The sequence below is a fragment of the Chrysochloris asiatica genome, unplaced genomic scaffold (assembly GCF_000296735.1).
Source record: "Chrysochloris asiatica unplaced genomic scaffold, ChrAsi1.0 scaffold00049, whole genome shotgun sequence".
Lineage (NCBI taxonomy): Eukaryota > Metazoa > Chordata > Mammalia > Afrosoricida > Chrysochloridae > Chrysochloris > Chrysochloris asiatica.
In genome coordinates this window covers 6,455,833-6,470,660 of record NW_006408567.1, presented here as the reverse complement: position 1 = coordinate 6,470,660, position 14,828 = coordinate 6,455,833, and positions in this window count along the sequence as shown.

Below are 14,828 nucleotides of genomic sequence, written 5' to 3'. Positions count from 1 at the left end.
ACCAACTGCTCTGAAGGAGAGCACATTAGAAGTTCCATGATAGAGTGAGAGAACTTAGAACAAAATTCAAATTTACAAAAAAACCAGGATTAGAATGAGACTAGAGGAACCAGAGACTATGGCCTTAGGCCATCCTTCAGGTCTGGAACTGAACTTACTTTCATGTCTCAATTTTCAGCCAATTGGTAGATCAGTATATAAGGGGACAGCAAAACAAATAAGGTATGTTTACATGGAATGGTCAGTCATTCAAGGCCAAAAGGGTAACATTTACCTAAGGATAAAGTTCAGAACAGTTGGAAAGGAGGTTGGTATGGAAATACAAATCTTCACTCAATTCACAATAAAAAGGCTTTTTTTTTTTCTATTGAAAAAAGCATGCAACCAAAAAATTTACAGAAGTTTCATTCTGTTTTCTTTATTCAATAAGAACTCATAGATTCTAAAATAAATACTAAAGTAAAAACAAATTAAGATAAATTCAGGTAGAAATGACTACTATGAAAGGAAGAAAACAGCTTTAAAAGAATAAGAAGAAGCATTAAAGAATTAGAGACATAAGTCAGAGACGCATTCTAAACTTGTGACAATTTAGTTGAAATACATAAATAAAAAAGATGCCACTTACAAAGCAAAACTAGAAAGAAGAACAATAAGTATAAAAATTCATTGAATTTTAGATCAATAAGAAGGTTCCATATTTCTCAGTTGAAAAAGAGACAGTCCCAGGGTCTAGAAAGTTTCCCTTTGGATTGGGATAGATTTAACAATGGGGCTAAAAGCCTAATATGTTTCTCTGCAAAGAACAAAACTCTGGGAAATGATGGAATACACCTTGAAATCTTTCAATAAGCAGAGGCAGCACTGGAGGCACTCACTCATCTATGCCAACAAATTTGGTAGACATCTACTTCGACAACTGATTAGAAGAAATTCATATTGTGCCCATTCAAAAAAAGAAGGTGCTACAATGGAATGCAGAAAGCATTGGACAATATCATTAATATCACGTGCAAGTAAAGAAGGTAACTCAAAAGCGGCTACAACCGTACATTTACAGGGAATTGCCAGAGATTCAAGCTGGACTCAGACAGGGGTGTGGAATGAAGGAAATTGTTGGTGATGTCAGATGGATCTTGGCTGAAAGAAGAGAACAACGGAAAGATGTTTACCTGTGCTTTATTGACTATGCAAAGGCTTTCGATTGTTTGAATCCTGACAAGCTATGAACAACATTGCAGAGAATAAATATTCTGGAACACTTAGTTGTGCTCATGAAGAACCTGTACATAGACTAAGAGACAGTCATTTGAATAGAACAAGCACACTCTGAATGGTTTTAAATCAGGATAGGTGTACAACAAGGTTGTATTATTTCACCATACTTATTCAATCTGCATTCTGAGCAAATAATCTAAGAAAGCAGATTATATGATGAACAATATGGCATTAGGATTGAAGGAAGACTCATTAACAACCTGTGATATTCAGATGATACAACATTGCTTGCTGAAAACAAATAGGACTTAAAATACTGATGAAGATCACAGACCACAGACTTCGGTATGGTTTGTATCTCGTGTAAAGAAAACAAAAACCGTCATAGTAAATGATGAAAAGATTGAAGTTGTCAAAGTCTTCAATTTGCTTGGATTCATCATCAGCTCTCAGGGAGGCTGCAGTCAAGAAATCAAAAAGATATGTTGCATTAGGCAAATATGCTGTGTAAGACCTCTTTAAAGTATTCCAGAGCAGAGATGTCAGTTTGAGGACTAAGGTGTGCCTGATCCAAGCCATGATTTTTCCAGTAGCCTCATGTGCATGTGAAAGTTGGACAATGAATAAGCAAGACTACAGAAGGATTGATGCATTTGAGCTATGGGGTTGTAAGAGAATATTAAAAGTACCGTAAGCTGTTAGAAGAACAAACAAATCTGTCTTGGAAGAAGTACAGCCAGAAAGTTCCTTAGAAATCAGATGGCCAGATTTCATCTCTCATACTTCAGACACATTATCAGAAGGTACATGTTCTTGAAGAAGGACATCATGTTTGATAAAGTGAAGGGCCAGTGAAAAAGAAGAAGATCCCCAAAGAGGTGAACTGGCACACTGACAGCAGCAAAGGGTTCAAGTGTAGCAACTCGAAGGCACGTAATAACAACAAAGTTCTCCACTGAACTTTCTGAATGACACAGTCTGAGGTCCCTGGACCTAGAAAAAGATGGCTGACTTCAAGGAATATGACCTTGATATCAGAACCAGTGCTAGGTCCCAGGATCTAATTAAGGCCAAATGAGGAAGTGTCATTCTTCTTTCAAGAAATGACTGTCTTTATATGATGAACATGTATAAAAGAGAATTTGAAGACTCTGAGATTTGGCTCAAAAACAGTAGAAGGGAATTCTAATAATTACAGTTCTTTGAAAATCTAATTTATTGTCTCATAATAAAATCTAATTCATTGTCTCATAATAAAAATGCCTTCAATTTTATTGAAGGCATTCTGAAAAAAGAAAGGATGTCAATATTCGGCATGTAAGGAGATAATTTATGTATCCAAGAAAGGGTCTTAACAAGCTAATAATATATCTTTAGAATTTGAAACGTAAATCTCTTAGTCAAACAAATTTTGGAGGTATTTCAACTTGTATAAAACAAGATTTGGTAATAGGGTGAATAGTGGCAAAATAATAAAATCACAGAAAATTGTGGTGTGTATGTATGGGTATTTTGCCATGAGACTGGTGGAGGTTGGGGAAAATGAAGATTTGGTTTAATCATGTTATGGAGGAAAGGAAGACCATTTGCATTAGGAAGTACTATCAGTCATCATTTAAGCAAGCGAATTTTTTAAAAAAATATGTAGGCAGGGAACAATTTTAGTTTGAAAGCTTCTTTAAGAGAGAACACAAAATCTTCTACTTGACATTGTATATTGTATATACACTAGACATTGTGTATTTTAGTGGGTTCTAAGTTGTGTAATCAGATTCTTATTCTTTTCGTTATTTAACAAACTTTAAGATCCATCTGCCAGTCACTGATGTGATTGGCATTAATGATAGATAAACCATTGCTTCTTCTAGAAGTTAAAAATCTTCAATTGGACAAAAAATACTCAATCATACTGTCATAATGTTATGTTATCCTAACTCCATATAGGTGCTATGGTTCCTCTCTTTGGAAACCCTATACTTGGTTGCTATGAGTCAGAACCACTCAACTGCACATAGTAACAACAGAATTGAACTATCTAATACAGTTGTCACTAGTCTGATATGACTACTGAACTGAAATAGTTCAATGATTCATGCTGTACTTGTAAAGTACATATTGAGCTTCAAAGAATTACTCCCAAAATAAGAATACAAACTATATAAAATAATTAAAAATATTTATTGGCTATTGTTGTTGTCATGTGCCATCGAGTCAGAACTGACTCATAGCGACCCCATGCACAGCAGAACGAAACAATGTCTGATCCTGGGCCAACCTCACTACCGCTGCCACACTTGAGTCCATCAATGATGCCACCTGGCCAATCCATCTTGTTGGGGGTCTTCCTCTTTTTCTCTGACCCTATATCCTACCCAGCATGACATCCTTCCCCAGTGACTGTTACCTCCTGACAATATGTCCAAAGTATGAGAGACAAAGTTTAGCCATCCTGGCCTCCAAGGAGCACTCTGGTTGTACTTCTTCCAAAACAGATCTATTGGTTCTTTTGGCAGTCCATGGCACTTTCAGTATTCTCCTCCAACACCACAACTCAAAGGCATCAATTCTTCTACGATCTTCCTTATTCACTGTCCAGCTTTCACATCCATATGAGGCTATTGAAAACACAATGGCCTGGGTCAGGCGCATCTTAGTCCTCAAGCTGACATCTCTGCTCTTTAACACTTTAAAAAGTTCTTGTGCAGCAGATTTGCCCAGTGCAATACGTCGTCTGATCTCTTGACTGCTGCTTCTGTGAGTGCTGATAGTTGATCCAAGAAGAATGAAGTCCTTGACAACTTCAATCTTACCTCCATTGATAAGAATGCTGTTTATTGGTCCAGTGTTGAGGATTTTTATTTTCTTAATATTGAGATGTAATCCATATCAAAGGCTGTGCTCTGTGATCTTCATAAGTATATGTTTCAAGTCCTCTTCACTTTCAGCAAGCAAGGTTGTATCATCAGCATATCGCAGGTTGTTAATGAGTCTTCCACCAATCCTGACACCATGTTTTTCTTCACAGAACCCAGCTTCTCATATTATTTGCTCAGCATACAGGTTGAATAAGTATGGTGAAAGAACACAACCTTGTCGCATACTTTTCCCAATTTTAAAACATTCAGTATTCCCATGCTCTGTTCGAAATATTGGCTATTAAGTGACATTATTTTGGAGTATACTATGTTTAAAACATGATATCAAAATTATTTATATTAGTTTCTTTTTATCTTTAAAAAATGAGACTTCTAGAACATTGAAAAATCTACATGTTTCATGTCATATAACTATCAGATAGTGTTGTTCAAGAAATCCAGAGTAAACTGGCCAAGAGAAGATGGACTAAGTAGAGAAGCCACATTAGGAGAATTAATTAGGAGAAGCCAGCAAAGATGGAGGAATCTAATCATACTATTATGGTATAAGCAGTAGACTCCTCTGAGGCATCAAGATCACAGCATCCAGAGCTGTAGACTCCTGGGAAGTATTCAGTAAAGGAAAAGTTTTTAATTTGAGATCGTGTATTCATAATTGAGGTTGATCAATTTGACACCTGTTGGACACAAAAGAAAAGAAATCCCAGACTGATTAAATTACTGAATATGTTAAAATATAAAAAGTTAAATTATTAAAGTACTGGAAGATATTCTACATTTGCATAACTTGAAATTGACCATACTGCAGCATTTACACCCAGCTTTTCTTTGTTGTTAAAGTTGCCCACGGCACATGGTGATTTTATGCATAAATCTATAGGGTTTCACTGATGAAATTTTGCATGTGGCTCTCTAAGAATTTTTTAATAGTTCAGATGAAATCTATTGAGTATTACAGCAACAGTAAGCCTCCATTGAACTTGGGTCTGCCTGCATGTTGTTGTTGTTAAGTGCAATTGAGTCGATTCTGACCCATAGCAACCCTGTATAGGGTTTCCAATGAGCAGCTGGTGAGCTTGAACCACCGACCTTGCAGTTCAAACGACTTTGTAGCCTGACACATTAGCTCACATTGCCACACCAGGACTCCATGGAAGGTGAGAATTCTGCTTCCTCCCTGTTTATACCATTTGTTGTTTGTTGTTGTTAAGTGCCATTGAGATGGTTCTGACTCATAATGATGACCCTGTTTAGGTATTCTAAGGAGGGGCTGGTGAACTTGAACCATCAACCTTGCAGTTCAAACTAACCTTGCAGTCCAGTGCATTAACCCGCAGAGCCAAACCATGACTCCATTTATAACATAGAAAGGAACAAATGTCACAAACCAAACTCTTCCCATTTATTAAACCAAAAACCAAACCCACTGCCATCTAATAGAGTCTCAGATTCTCTTCTAAAGAACAGAGTAGAACCTGAGACTGTAAATCTTCATGGGAGCAAATTCCCACATTTTTCTTCTGCAGCTGATAGTGAGTTTGAATTGCTGACCTTTTGGTTAGCAGCTCATAGCTTAACTCTCTGCATCACCAGGGCCCCATTTAACCTTTATGAAGGTACTTAATCATTTAACAGCACACCACTACCCATGCTCCAAAAATATTGAGAAGAAATTAAGTTTTCTAAAAGTTTTCCCATGGAATGTGTCCCTTAAGGTGCACTGGCATCACCATGATTAGAGAGCTAGGCTGCCAATTAGAAGGTCAGCAATATGAATTTACCAGCTGTTCAGAGGGAGAAAGACAAGGCCACCTATTTCTTTAAAGATTTACAGCTTTGGGAATCCTATGGGACAGTTTTGTTTTATCCTTTAGGATTATTATGAGTCAGAATTGATTCCATGGATGTGAGTTATGTGTTACTTGTGAAACTGAAAAAGAGAAGAAAAACAAAAACCTGTGGAAATCAGTGAAAAGAGGTTACAATAGTAGTCTATGTCCAGGAATCTTTAAAGTCTATGTTAAATCAATACTCAAGTTCTCCTATACAATGAAGCATTGCTTTCCTGCTGCAAGATACCATTTCCTTGAGACAATCAAAATGTTAACATTCTCAAAATAAAAATTTATAGGTAGGTATTAAGTACTCAGGTTTCAGAGTCACATTATTTGTGCTCTAATATGAACTTAGTCATATATTAGTTATATGACCTCAGGCACATGATTTAACTTCTCTGAATTTCAGAGTACACTAAGGTAAAATGATAAAACAGTGCTAGTTTGCGTATTGCAAATAACAAAAAAATCAAGTAAACTATGCAATACTCTTCTACAATGAGAATTCAGTGCATTTTTCTGTTATATTTATAATTAGGTTACTAAATATAAAATTGTTGATATTTATTTTTTATATAAAAAATGTCAGTTTAATGTGGTTCAACCTATTTTGTTATGGTGACTAATAATGACAATATTTTGACACACTACAATTTTCATCAACGATCTCAATTTTTTTACATTAAAAACATGTGCGCATTCCTACTTGTAACCACAAGGTCAGCAGATTAGACTCATCAGTTTTTCTTAGGAAAACTTATACATGATTGCTATTAGTTGGAACAGACACAATTGTAGTCAACAACAGCATGGCTGTATGTTCCCTACATCTGCCATACACATATTCCGTAGTATGAACTATAAAATATGCAATGATAACAAGTACACTGACATATGTTGTTATAGTAACTTGAGTAACAAATAAGTAAATTGCTCTGGTAGTATAGTGGTTATGAATCAGGCTGCCAACCATAAGGTTAGCAGTTTGAAACTACCAGCTGTTCTGTGGGAGAAAGAAGAGGCTTTCTGTTCCTGTAAAGATTTACAGCCTTGGAAACCCTGTACAGGGTTGCTATGAGTTGGAACTGACTCCACGTCATATAACCATCACCAATACAGTAATTTATTTTGTGATGTTTGGTCCTGCTTTTTTCTTTGTCACCCTCTGGTATTAATGACTTGGTAGGTTTCCATTAGTGTTTACAGAAGGTATGAGGTGTCTTTGATGCAAAGAAATGTTATTGATGATGAGTGTGATAATAGTCGCATTTTGGTTGTAGTCAATTAATAAGTCAATGATGAGGAAACATTAAGACTGAATAGACTATAAACTTTAATAAAGCTCATGGTGGTTTGAAGGATATTGGCTTAGTGGAAATGGTAATTCAATATCCCTTAAGAGTTCCTAAAACACAGAGATTATCCTTGAGGTCTAAACTACACTTTCTTTATTCAGAACTTTATGTCATGCCATAGTTCTTGCACTGTATAACTCCCAAATACAGTTTAAAAATTAAATTGCACTATTTATTGAACTTCTGGTGTGGTGTTCTAGGATTTGCACAGGACTGCAAACCACAGGGTTGGCTGTTCAAATGTACTAGCTGCTTTTTGGAAACCCTATAGAGGGTTGCTTTGAGTTGGAACCTATTTGATGGCATTTAACAACAACATTCATTCATTTTCTACAAAAAGTCATTGTAAGCAGATTAGCATATATTGCCTGCTCTAGAAAGATAGAAGGAAAATTTGTAAACTAGAAAGATCTTGGAGTTTGGAGAATGGAGCTCATAGTGGATGTACTAGAAGGGGTCAAAAATTGTCTGTGCTCCAGTTATATTAAAACAGGCATCCATGTCCACAGCTGATGACAACATTAAGCATAAACATAATATGATTCTGTCAAATAGGCAAGTGACAATGGATTATGTAGCAAATCATCCATGTCTTTGCCTATGAATTAATACATGACAAACTTGGGTTTCGAAAAGTTTGTGTGAGAGGGGTACTGAAACAACTCATAAAATACCATAAACAGAAGTGTTCAGACATCTAAGAACAAAATGTGGACTGAAACTCAAGGAAGGCAAAGTTTATTTTATAAAGTCATTACTGGTGATGAGACATCGATTTATCACTATGAGCCTGAGAGTAAACAATAGAGTATAGGATGGAATCATCCACAATTGCCTACCTAGAAAAAGTTCAAAAGTCAACCATCAGTTGGAAACTTGATGCTTATAGTTTTCTGGGATTCTCAAGGGCCAATATTGGGACAGTATCAGGAAAAAGGTTCAACAATCAACAATGCTCATTACAGTGAGATGCTCACTGTATTATCGGATTTAAAGCAGAGGACTTCTATCTAAGGGTGTTGTGATCATTTGTGACAATGCACCTCTACTCACACTATTGGCACTCTGCAAAAACTTCATTTTGAAATGTTAAAGCATCTTCCTCATAGTCCTGATCTTGCTCCATAAGACTTTTAGGTTCTTGGTCCCCTGAAAGCAGCCCTTTGAGGATGAAGTCACCTCTGATGAAAAAGTTAAGATAGCAGTGCCTTTGTGGTTCACAAGTCAGTCTAAAATGCTTTTAAATAAGGGGTTATGAAATCTTGTTGACAGATAGATAAAGTGTTTTGAAAAGCAAGGAGATTATGTTGAGAAATGATATTTTTTCCTAATAGTTGATTACAATTAATTCTACAGACAGAGTGCAGATAATTTTTTACTCACATTCATATTTTGGTAAAAAGTTATGCAATAATAATTTAAATCTAAGTCTAGAGGTGTTATGAGGCGTTACTTTAACCAGAATGTTTCCGGCCAAAGGTGCTTTTCTTCCAATACAGATGAAAATTTAGGATGTCTAGAACAACTGACACCATTCCTCTTCAGAAACTACATTATCTAAATGTAACTTGCAGCATACTAAGAAGATTGTGCTCTCAGTAGATAGAAAATGCAGTGGCATGTGAAGAGCAGTTATTATAACACTGTGAAGTACTTGGAGTAACAGAACAAATTTGTGAGGTGTTCAGAGATTTTTGTTGAGTGGTTACACCATGAGTTTGCTAAGATTGTGATGGTCACATTGGAACAAAGTTCAGATGGTGGAAGTGTGAGGCAGATGTTGCAAAATATTGGAAATTTTAATATAATGAAGGGGATATTTTCTATTTGAAAAACTGAAATAAAAAATAATTCACAGGTGCTACTACCCTAGTGCAAGGTCGGTGGTTCAAGCTCATCAGCTGCTCCTTGGAAACCCTATACAGGGTCGCTATGGGTTGGAACCTACTCAATGGCACTTAACAACAACAACAACAACCCTAGCTCTTTAGGATCCCTGGTAGTGTAGTGGGTTATGTGTTAGGTTTCAAACCCATCAGCTGCTCTGCAGGAGAAATCTGAGGCTGTCTTCTCCCATAAAGATTTACAGACTCAGAAACCCTACACAGGGTTGTTATGGGTTAGAACCAACTCATCGACACACCACCACTACCACCTTCCTAGTTTTTGTATTATTGTAGCAGTTGAATCAAATCAACTGTACCAGTAACCAGTTGACAGTCCTTGATCAAGTTACTTAACTACCACTGGCCTCTGTTTTTTCATTTGCGGCATATATTAATAAATACCACAACTTCTGACTTTACATTGTCATTGGTAGAAAGAAATGAAATAATAAATATAAAGGAGAATATAAATAGGGTAACTGTGTTGTTCTTGTTATTGTTGTTAGGTGCCATTGTGATGATACTGACTCATAATGACCCTATACACAACAGAAGGAAACACTGCCTGGGCCTACACCAATCACACAATCATTGCTATGCTTGAGCCCATTGCTGCTGCCACTGCACCAATCCATTTTGTTGGGAGTCTTCCTCTTTTTCACTGATGCTGCTCTTTACCGAGCTTGATGTCCTTCTCCAGGGACTGGTGTCTCCTGATGATATGTCTGAAGTTTGAGAGACGAAGTCTGGCCATCCTTGCTTCTAAGGAGCATTATAACTGTACTTCTTCCAAGACAGATTTGTTTGTTCTTTAGACAGTCCATAGTACTTTTAATATTCTTCTCCAACATCATAACTCAAATGCATCAGTTCTTCTATGGTCTTCCTTATTCATTGTCCAACTTTCACATGCATATGCGGCTATTGAAAATGCCATGGCTTGTGTCAGTTACACTTTAGTCCTTAAACTGACATCATGAACACTTTAAATGGTCTTGTGCAGCAGATTTATATGTTGCTTGATTTCTTGACTGCTGCTTCCATGACTCTTGATGGTTGATCAGAACAAAGTGAAGTCTTTGACTTCTTTATTTTCTCAACTTATCTTGATGTTAGTTATTAGTCCAATGGTGAGTATTTTTGCTTACTTTATATTGTGGTGCAACCCTTATAGAATGCTATGGTCTTTGATCTTCATCAGTAAGTATTTTAAGTCCTCTTTCATTTCAGCAAGCAAGTTTGTATCAGCTGCATATCACAGGTCATTAATGAGTCTTCCTCCAACCCTGATTTTTCTTCATATAATCCAGATTCTCAAATTATCTGCTCAGCATATATATTGAATATGTATTGTGCATGAATACAACCCTGGCACACACCTTTCCTAATTTTAACCCATTCGCTGTCCTGTTGTTATGTTCAAACAACTGTCTCTTGGGCTGTGTACAGGTTCCTCATGAGCACAATTAAGTATTCCAGAATACTCATTCTCTGCATAGCTTGACATGATCCACTCAACAGAAAAGCTTTTGTGTAGCCAATAAAGCACAGCTAGACATCATCCTGGTATTTTCTGTTTTTAACCAGATGCCACCTGACATCAACAATTATTCACCTCATTCCACATCCTCATGAATATGAGTTGAACCTCTGGCAGTTTTCTGTCAATGTATTAATGCAGTCATTTATGGTTTATCTTTAAAAAATTTTTTTGAATGGGATATTAATGATATTTTCTGATGATTTCCACATTCTTTTGGGCCACCTCTCTTTGGAATGGATCTGTTTCACTCAGTTGGCCTTCCAAATTTCTGGCATAGATATGTGAGTGTCTCCAGTGCCACATCAGTTTGTTAAAAGATTTAAATTTGTATTCCATCAATTTATGGAGCCTTATTCTTTTCCAATGCCTTCAATACTTCTTCAACTTTTTCCTTCAGTTGACACTGACTTTTGATAATATGCTACCCCTTGAAATGGTTGAACATGAATCTTGCTTTTTGGTTGTATTCTTTACATGGTCTTCTGATGCTTTCTGCTTCATTCCATATTTTCCCCAAAGAATCCTTCAAAATTACAAATTGAGTTTGAGTTCCTTCAGTTTGAGAAATGTTGAACATGTTATTCTTTTTTGATTTTCTGACATATTTCTGCACATTTCATTATGATATTTGACTTTTTCTTCTTGTACTGCCCTTTGAAATTCTCTAATTAGCTCTTTTATTTTCCTCATTTCTTCCATTTACTTTAGCATCTTACACTGGCTAGAAAATTTCAAAGTCTCTTCTGACATCCATTTTGAACTTTTTCTTCTTTCTCTTCTTAATGACCTTTTGCTTTTTTCTTGTATGTTGTTCTTGATGTTATCCCACAACACTTCTGGTCTTAGGTAATTAGATTCATTAAATCTATTCTTGAGATGAACTCTAAATTCAAGTTGGATATGTTCAAGATCAGATTTTGGCTCTTGTAGACTTGTTTTCATTTTCTTCAGCTTCAGCCTGAACTTGCATATGAGCAATTGATGGTGTGTTCCACGGTCAGTCACTGGTCTTGTTTTGACTGATGATATGGAGATTTTCCACTGTCTCTTTCAGCAGTTGTATTCAAATTGATTTCTGTGTATTCAATCTGTTGCAGTTCATGTGTATAGTCATCTTTTATGTTGTTGAAAAAAGACATTTTCAATGAAGAAGCCATTGGTCTTGCAAAATTCTATCACTGAATTTTCAGCATCATTTCTATTACCAATGCCGTATTTCCCAATGACTGATTCATCTTCTTTGTTTCCAAACTTGATGTTCCAATTCCCAGTAATTATTGATACATCTTGATGGCTTGTTTAATCAATTTCGGACTAAAGAAGTTGGTAGAATTCTTCAGTTTCATGTAGCATAGTGGTTATGAATCGGGCTGCAAACCGCAAGGTCAGCAGTTCGAACCTATCAGCTGTTCCACAGGAGAAAGATGAGGCTTCCTGCTCCCATAAAGATTTACAGCCTCAGAAATCCAGTAAAGGGTTGCTATGGGTCGGAACCGACTCCACAGCCCATAACCACCACTACCACCTTGTTGTGTAAATTGATTGGTGTATAAAATTGAATAATAGTTGTATTAACTTGTCTTCTTTGCAGACATATGGATGTTATCCTATCACAGACTGTGTTGTACTTCAAGATAGATCTTAACATGTTCTTTTTGATGATGAATGTGATGCCATCTCTCTTTAGTTTCTCATTCTCAGCATAGTAAACCATATAGTTGTCATATTCGAAATGATCAATACCAGTCCATTTCAGCTCACAAATGCCTAGGATATTGATCTTTATGTGTTTCATTTCATTTTTGACAATTTCCAATTTTCCTAGATTCATACTTCATACATCCCATGCTCTGATTGTTAATCAATATTTGCAGCTGCTTCTCCTATCCTATTTAAATTATTTCAACCTGAGGAAATCAATTTTCTGGCACTATATCTGACAATATTCTGTGCTTTTCATCATGTTTTAATATTCAATAAGCTGTTGTTATATGACACTGTTCCACTGCTATTCATAAGATTTTCAGTGACTAAATATTTGGAAGTAGTCTGTCTCTCCTTCCTAGTCTGTATTAGTCTGGAATCTAATATGAAATGTGACCATCATGGGTGAACTTGCTGGTATTTGAAATACTGGTAGAATAGATTCCAGAATCACAGCAACATGCAAGCCACCACAGTACAGAAAACTCACAGACATGTGGTGGTTAACTTGTTATGTTCCATTAAGTTGGTTCTGACGCATAGCGATCACAAATGGTTTTAAATCAGGGAAGGTGTGCACCAGGGTTGTATTTTTTCAGCACACTTATTCAATCTGTATTATGAGCAAACAATTCAAGATGCTGGATTATATGAAGGAGAATATAGCATCAGGATAGGAGAAAAACTCATTAACAATCTGTGATATACAGATGATGTAACTTTGCTTCCTGAAAGTGAAGAAGACTTAAAATACTTACTGATAAAGATCAAAGCCTTCGGTATGAGTTGCACCTCAGTGTAAAGAAAACAAAATTCTCACCACTGGAACAATAACTTAATTTATGATAAATGAAGAAAAAAAATGAAGTTGTCAAAAGACTTCATTTTGCTTGGATCAGCTCTGGTAGCGTAGCAGTTATGAATCGGGCTGCAAACCTCAAGGTCGGCAGTTCGAAACTACCCAGCTGTTCCGTGGGAGAAATGTGATGCTTTCTGTTCCCATAAAGATTTACAGCCTCGGAAACCCTGCACAGGATGGCTATGAGTCGGAACCGACTCCGTGGTACATAACCACCACACCACCATCACACGCATGGAAGCAGCAGTCAAGCAATGAAATGACGTATTGCATTAAGCAAATTTTCTGCATAAGACCTTTCTAAAGTGTTTAAGAGCAAAGATGTCAGTTGGTGGACTAAGGAATGGCTGACCTAAGCCACGTTATTTTCAATACCCTTATATGTATGTGAAAATCATATAATGAATAAGGAAGACCATAGAAGCATTGATGCATTTGAGTTATGGTATTGGAGGAGAATGTTAAAAGTACAATGGACTGCCAGAAGAACAAACAAATATGTGTTGTATTAAGTGTTGCTGCAGGACAGGGCAGTGCTAATTTTATTTTGCCTAAGGTCACTATGAGTTAGAACCAACTCAATGGCACCTATTAGCGACATAGGTTTTCTGAGGGATGGCTGGTTTATTTGAACCACTGACCTTATGGTTAGCAGTCCAGTGTTAATACTATATAGTGCCCACACCAGGACTCCATAAATATTTTTACTTGTTATGTTTGTTTTTGTTATTTTCTATGGAATATTGTCCAAATTAAAATGAATACAATTAGTTTTGTAGGTGGGAAGAAATCTTATAGAGTCTCATTTAATAGCTTGTGTGTGTCTACTTAATTATATTTTCATAAAATAAATGCAACTGTTCACTTAAAATAGCAAATAATTAACTGAAGAAACAGATCATTGAAATAAAAATATTAATACAGTGTGTTCAGTACATCATTAGAATTATATCAGGTTCAAGCTGGATTCAGAAGAGGCTGTGGAATGAAGGATATCATTGCTGATGTTCAATGGGTATTGGCTGAAAGGAGAGAATATCAGAAAGATGTTTACCTGTGCTTTATTGACCATGCAAAGGCTTTGGATTGTGTGGATCATGACAAGCTATGGACAGCATTGCAAAGTATGAGTATTCTGGAACATTTAATTGTGCTCATGAGGAATCTGTACATGGATCAAGAGGCAGTTGTTTGAACAGAACATAGGAACACTGAACGGTTTAAAATTAAGAAAGGTGTGCGAGAGGGTTGTATTCTTTCACCATACTTATTCAACATGTATGCTGAGCAAATAATCTGAGAACCTGGGTTATATTTAAAAAAATGTGGCAGCTGTATTGGAGGAAGTCACATTTACAACCTGCAATATGCAGATGATATAACCTTGCTCACTGAAAGTGAAGAGGACTTAAAATATTTACTAATGAAGATCAAAGAGCACAGCCTTCAGTATGGATTGAATTTCAATGTAAATAAAACTAAAATTCTCACCACTGAACAAATAAACAACATTCTTATCAACAGAGAAAAGATTGAAGTTGTCAAAGACTTC